The sequence below is a fragment of the Prosopis cineraria genome, unplaced genomic scaffold, assembly GCF_029017545.1.
Source record: "Prosopis cineraria cultivar Desert tree isolate PC_DT_omini unplaced genomic scaffold, ASM2901754v1 PC7, whole genome shotgun sequence".
Lineage (NCBI taxonomy): Eukaryota > Viridiplantae > Streptophyta > Magnoliopsida > Fabales > Fabaceae > Prosopis > Prosopis cineraria.
Genome location: NW_026555338.1, coordinates 9,993,937 through 10,001,764, shown reverse-complemented (window position 1 = coordinate 10,001,764; position 7,828 = coordinate 9,993,937). Strand labels below are relative to the sequence as shown.

The 7,828-nt window shown below is 33.5% G+C and overlaps 1 pseudogene; it reads right to left on the bottom strand.

Moving 5' to 3' along the window:
* Window positions 1-3,885: 3,885 nt before the first annotated feature.
* Window positions 3,886-5,260, bottom strand: LOC129316464 (F-box protein At2g02240-like; annotated as a pseudogene).
* Window positions 5,261-7,828: the final 2,568 nt, after the last annotated feature.

Here is a 7,828-nt window from a genome sequence, read left to right as displayed (position 1 = left end):
TGGACAGATGTTATTGGGTGTTGTAATTAACTCTTTATGAAACTAGGATCTAGTGACCTTTTAATGTTTGTTCCTTATATTCATTTAAGATTTTATTTGAGTTTGTGTTCATTGGTTAATCATAATAGGTGTTTGATAGAGTTCTAAGATAATGGGTGATCTGAGAATATAGATATTATGAATAAATATTATTTTAATTTATTTTAAATGTTTTCTATTTAATAATATTATTTAGATTTTATTTAAGTATTTAGTTAGCTAGATTTTATATTGATATTTAGATATTTATTCAGATATTTATATATTTATCCAAATATCTAGTTATTTAGATTTTATTCAAATATTTAGTTCTTTAGATTTTATTTAGTATTTCATATAGATATAAATTCCTTATTTCTCTCTATTTATCTTGGAACCTATCATTTGGCATCAGAGCTGTTCGATCCAAAGATGGTACCTACCTATCTGCACGCCTTTTTTCACAAACCCACATTTTTACTACCCATCCCATCCTATTATCATCCATCTTCTAGAACACATTTTTCCAAGTACGATGGTGGAGATCCACAACCATGGATTTTTGAAGCAAAAAATTATTTTCGATATTATCACACTTCTGAAGACTTTAAAGTTGATATTGCAATGAGACATTTAAAGGGAGACGCTCATGATTTCTTCACTTCTATTAACATAGAACGTACAATCCTCTATTGGAAAGAATTAGTGGAGGTGTTACTAAAAAATCATGGGCCTCTAGAATATCAAAACCCAGATGAGTTCTTATGTTGCATCAAGCAAACTAATTCTATGTAGGAGTACTGTTTGGAATTTGCTAGGCGCTCTGCTCATGTGAAGAATTGGTCTGAACATTGCCTCTTAGGAGTCTTCATCAAAGGCCTCAAGGAGAAGCTCAAATCTGATGTTTGAATTCATAAACCTAAGACAGTTTACCAGGCTGTTAGTTTAGCTCTTGAATATGAGTAGCCCAAAACTCTTGCGGGCTCAAAACTGCCTGGCAGAACCAAACTAAGCCTTTGTTTCCTTCAATCCCTTATCAAACAGCATGTGACTTCAAAGAGACATTAGCATTGATTTCAAACTCCCTTTGGTTAGAAACTTCAACCTCTTTTCCTCACAAACCAACATCTAGAATGGCTTCCATGGAAGCTAAACAACAGCAACAACAAGAGATGGGACTGTGTTTCAGTTGTGGTGAGACTGTTAAACATGGACATCACTACAATGGATCTTTTTTACTGCTAGAAATTAAAAGGAGGGTGAAGAAATGGTTCCTTCCCTTGATGAAGAGGACATAACCATGAAGATAGCAAAAACATATCTACAATGAAGCTTTAAAGGCGCTTTTTTGAATGCCAAGTCCTGAAATTGGTGGATAGTGGGTCTAACTGCATCTTTATCGTTGAAGTTCCCATGCAACCTCTTGTTTGACTTTTTGGAATCCACATTGGAGATGCTACTATTTATCTATTACTCCCATCCCAACCTTTAGTTACACAAAAAAAGCTATTGCCTATGTCTCGCCTTGAGGGCAAGGCAAATTTTTAGGGGGGAGTATTGATAGAGTTTCGAGATAATGGGTGATTTGAGAAGGTAGATATTATGAATAAATATTATTTTTAATTTGTTTTAGATATTTTCTATTTAATAATATTGTTTAGGTTTTATTTAAGTATTTAGTTAGCTAGATTTTATATAGATATTTAGATATTTATTTAGATATCTATATATTTAATTATCCATATATTTAGTTATTTAGATTTTATTCACATATTTAGTTAGATTTTATTTAGTATTTTATATAGATATAGATTCTAGGATATTTTATTCAATTTTATTTAATTATCTAATTATCTAGATTTTATTCATTATTTTATATTGTATTTAGCATTACAATTATGCTTAGAAAATTAGAAGCAAACATATCATGAATAAAAAAGGCTTTTTAAACTTTGGCCCTTTGAAGATTCTCTTAAGTATGGCTATTGAGAGAAGTATAGAATAAGATTCTTGTTTTATATCAACTTGATAGATTTATTCCTTCGATTTTATTCTATCAATTCTATATTCTCTTATTAATATTATAAAGTTAAATTCTGATTTCATGTGTTAAGAGGGATTTATCTTTCTTATTTCTCTTTACTTATCTTGAATCCTATCGGTATTGTAATTTATTTATTTTTTTCATAATATTTTTAGGGCCTCGAGATGAACCCAACATTTGTTGCTAATAGTCGGGCCATGTCTACCATTCATGCTTCAGCCCATTTTGATTTCTTCATATAGTTTAGTTTCTTAGCAGTAAATTCTTGGTTGTAAAATTTTGGTATTGTAGTTTATCGTTATAAAGTCTTTTTTCCTTGTTCCCTTTGCAAAGTTTAAATGGAAGGGTTGAATTGGTTTGTAGTTTTATTTTTTGTTGCTCTTACAACATTCATGTCTCATTCACCATTAAGTTAATACAAGATATTAATTTTATTTGCTTTTATTTTTCGTTTAATTTAGTGAATTCCATATATGAACTCTAGGCTTAGTTAGTCTCAATTTATATGTTAAATATTTTTATCCAAGTTTGGTTTGTACTTTAGATGTATATATATAATTTACAAGTCTTCATCTATAACTAACTTCCTTGTGTAGTTTAGTTCCTAACTAGAGTTTAACCATTCCTAATCCATTGTCAGTTCAATTTTCTGCATGCTCGAGGAGAAAAATTGACTAGATGCCCTTTGTTTTTATCATCTTAGATGGGAGCTCTGCTTAATCGTTTATTTCATTTTCAGTACTTATTTTTCTTTCATTGCAAACATCAGGTTTCTCTTACTCCAAGTTTTTGGTTGTAACGTCAATTGACACAAGGATTGAAATGAAGTTTCTTCTTGATGATTATCATCAAGCAAATACTTCTGGATAGATATACTCTGTAGACAACTGTTATTTACTCGACCTAATGTAGTAGTAGTATTTCATTGCAGACATCAGGTTTCTATTTCCGTATTTTGTGACACTTCATCTTTTTTAATCAACATAGTGTAGCGCGTATTTTGTTCGTTAAGTATGATTTAAAAACCTGCGCAATGGAGGGGGTTGTGGCCATATAATTATATTTTTTGTGTTTGCTTGAGAAATTGAGAAGGTGATTATAATATGATTCTTGGCATTGATTACAATTAAGTTTATTACGTGATTCCTTTACTTTGTGAAAATATCGGCTGTGATTTTTTATTGGAATTTGTAAGAGTATGTATGTATTATGACAAGTGCTACATTTTAATTATTTTTCCTTATACTAATAATTTGTTATTTGGTAGCTAAAAACTTTAGCTATAAAATGACAAATTACTGACTACTAAATCACTGCTACTATGTTATATGATTATTATTATTATTATTATTTGATTAAGTTATATATTAGTTTTGTTACAGCATTTTTTACCTTTAAATATTAGTGATAAAAGTAAACTTAGAAGTTTTTTTTTCCCCCTAAGATATATCTCACCAATCAATATTGAAAGGAGGATCGAAAGAGATTAAAAAGTAAAAAGAGGGCTGGTTGAGAGGATTTGTAACAAAACTGGCAGTGACAATGATTTAATGAATCAAATTAAGTGTTGTAATTAGATCACAAGCAAATTTGTGCATAGAACTAATTATACTTTTAAGATTAGAGTGCAATATCATGTGCTTTGATCTACCTTGAATTAATGCTAGTTGATCTCAATATGAAAACAGCAAAATGAGTAAACAATGCAGAGCTTTTTATGGTAATTTTGCTGCTTTAGAAAATGAACTCGAAGCATAAAATTTTTCCTAAACTTTAAATTCTCACATACATAGCAAACATAACTATTTCGTTCCATTGCAATCCTTTTCCTTCCAATTCTTAGCATCATTCAAATTCCATGAAAATCACTCCACAAACGAAAGAAGGCATAAAGTTTATCCCAGGCTGAAATATGCATACAATTTTCTTCTTTATTCATTCCTTGTAGGCCCGAACTCAATTCCTTCAACTAAAATGCCTTGGTTAATATAAGCTTCAGTCTCCCACTCTAAACTCCACTAGGCCATGATCATCACAATCTTCTTCAGTGAAACATTCCCCCACCTTAATTTGCATCCATCCGTCTTCTCTCTGCGTAACATCAGATCCTGGAGGGTCCAGCACCACTCCCCGAGACGTGGATTGATCTCCTTTAGTGAGACTGAAACTCACCGGTGCATCCGTAAATCCGAATCTGTTGTTTCCAAACTTGAAGATGAAGAACACATCATACGATGTTTTCAAGGACAGAAGATTAATCTGTAAGTTGCCCTTGACTTCAAACTACCATACATGCTTGAGCTCTGCTACTTGGGAAAATCTGTGAGATATGTGTACATGTCACCAAACACGAAGCCCTTAACTACTATAACAGAATTCAAACCATCAACACAGACACAGACCCGCTATAACACAATTTGAACTTTGAAGAATCATTAGTGCTTTATACTTTTATTGACCTGAATAAGTGCTATATAAATATAAAAGAATAAAGAATAAAGAATAAAGAAAACCTGGATTCTGGAATTGAAATCCAACTCCAGTAGCGAGGCGTATCTCCCCAGGTAATGCAAAGCCCCATTGCTCCTATCATGTAACACTTCTTGCCACTCTCTTTTGCCAAGGATAAACTCTGTTCCATCCACATCAATCATCAATCAATACCATTATTTTGCATAAAAGTGATTTCAAATGAAATAGAACACAAAGGAGTGAAGGACCGAAAATGCATTTTAGATAATCTGGATTAATAACCTTGTTAAAAAGGGCGGAAAGTAGCTCAAACTTCTTGAAATTAAAACTACTGATATTTTTCCCCCCGAATAAAATGATTGTTTCTCAGGGGGAAAAAATCGAAGACGAAGGTTGCCCAAAAGTTTCGATCAAGCAAGACGAAAATAGAGAGAGTTAAAAGTGGGAACTGATCTTACCTTGGTTCCATCGGCTACAAGAACGGGGTGATCAGAGAGGTGAAGGTCTCGCTTGTTTGTTGGGAAGAAATATCAAGTTGGGAAAAGATGAATGGGAGACCAAGTCTCGGCAATAGGACAGCAGGAAAGGTTCCCACGTCTCATCGGAATCTGCATATTCCTTGAAGTCCGAACAAACGGCAGATGTCCGGCATGCATCCCTTGGAGTTGAGCCTGAAACGATTTTGCAAATGCAATCCCTCGGCAAAACCCCCGTTATGTCCGTCATCATAATCTTCTTCTTATCCTCTCTCTGCCAATCTTTCTCACTCCAGATTTTTCACCAATGAAATGAAATTAGTGCCGTGTTTATATGCCCATCCACCTTTTCCTTCTCTACGCACAAACTTTATTGCTACATGTGCGCGTCAGCCATGGCATTCACTCAAGAAAAGCAACCGTGAGTGTGAGTGTGTGTGTGTGTGTGTTTTTTTTTTTTTTTGGTTGGTACCAGCTAATTTTGCAAAGAAACAAAAAGAATTAAGCCATATTTTTTTTTTGTTTTTTGAGCTTTTAAGTATCAATTAGATTTGTTGCAGTTAATTTATAATTTTGGCAATTTTTAGATAAAAGTATAAATAATAATAATTTTGGAAGAATTGATTTGACATGTGAAATTAATTTGAGCTACGCCAAATTGTCATCTTGGATGAGATTCTTGATGGAAATATGCAAGACATGAGTGAAAAATAAATAGCTTAATGACACTGATGTGAAATAAGAAAGAGGAAAGGGGAGGAGAGAGAAGAGATAAAGGAGGAGGAAGATAAAACTATATTACTCTTATTCAAATACCAAAAACTAAATATAATAGAAGAATCTTAGAGCTATTTATAAAGTCTTAGAATTAATAAAAATAATAATAAATTTAAATCTAAATCAAATTATAATATAAAAGATGAAGATAAGGTATCTAGCTAGGCTAGATATCTTATTTTATTTGAAATAATACTTAAAAATAAAATAAATCTAAGATATTAAAGAAATAATAATAATTCCTAGATACTAAATCAAATCTTAATACTCTAAATCAAATCAATTACAATTCTCATCATTTTTCCCCCGGTTGAAAGAGCTCTCCACCAGAGAGATAAATAATTGGTAGTTGCTGAACAAAGTGGAGTCAATGGTGCAGAACTCCTCTACAGTGATCCATGTGGCATCTAAATTTGAATGACCCTTCCAATGGATAAGGTATCGTTGGATAGGACCTGCTTAAGTGAGAATCATCTGTTCGTCCATGACAGCATCAATTGTGTCGGTAGGTGGTGTAATAATATGCAATGATAGAATTGGGGCATGGTGGGGTTGTGTACCTGCAGAGTCATTAGAGAGCAAAAGGGGTGGCTCAAAAGTACCTCAGTAAGGAACAAGATCCTTGATATTAAATATTGGACTGATAGACATATTTGGAGGTAAATCTAACAAATTAGCATTGGGCCCTACTTTTTTTGCAATGCAAAAGGGGCCAGAAGCACGAGCATGTAACTTCTTCAGCGAATTTCTCGAGAAGCACTCTGGGCATATACGACCCATAACATAGTCTCCAACATCAAATTTGTAGGAATGATGGTGTGCATTGGCAATTAATTTATATGCATTATTACTCATTGCTAACTTACGCCTAATCTTAGCAAGAAGGTTGTGAAGGCGATGGGTAAAAGCTTCAGCTAATTCAGATATACAGGTCGTAAGAGGGATGGGTAAGATGTCAATGGGTTGTTTGGGGTTGTACCCTTAAACAATTTGAAATGAACTCTTACTAGTGGACCGATTGATTGAATTATTATAGGCAAACTTTGTGACTGGTAATACCAAATCCTAACTTCCCGATTTATCACCGACTAGACTCTTGAGCAAGTCACCTAAACTATGATTAGTTACTTCTGTTTGACCATCGGTTTGAGGATGAAAGGCAGAGGAGAACTTTTATTGGTATCAAAGAGCTTCCAAAGGTTTTTCTAAAATAACTAACAAATTTGACATCCTTATCCAAAACAATAAAAGTAGGTCACCTATGAAGACAAACAATCTCCTGAAAAAATAGCTTAGCAAGATGGGAGGCATCGGTAGTCTTGCTGCATAGTATGAAATGAGCCATTTTTTAGCACCGATCGATGACAACTAAAACCAAATCGTGCCCTCAAACTATCTTGGGCAAACCTAATACAAAGTCCATACTAATATCCTTTCAGGGTGCCTCAGGAATTGGTAAGGGCGAATACCACCTTGTATTTCTTTTTTTCACCTTAGCAGTATGGCATGTGTGACATTGAGCTAGGATTCTCACAACATCTCACTTGAGGGAGGGCCAATAAATCCTATCCTCTACTAAGGCTATAGTTTTTTGAATATCAAAATGCCCAGCTAAAAGCGCCAGCATGTAACTCTTAGATGAGAAAATCATGCATTGAAGTTCCAGAGATACATAGTCTAAAGCCTTAAAATAAGTACCCATCGAGGACCAAGAAGTCTGCATGTTCACAATGACGACTATCATTAACTTCTTGGTATATAAGTCCAAAGTTAGAGTAGGAGGTATAATCATCCTTCAGTCTCTCAAATCCTATAGCACTAGCAGTTAATGTGTTTAGAAGGTGGATTCTTCTGCTCAAGGCATCTACTACCTTGTTCTCAACTCTAGCTTGATGCTTTACAATGAAAGCAAATTCTTGCATAAATTCAACCCACTTAGTATGTTTGGCATTCAAGTGCCTTTGAGAGCTTAAGAATTTAAGTGCTTGGTGGTTTAAATATAGAAGAAATTGTTGAGGTAGGAGATAGTACTTCTAATGCT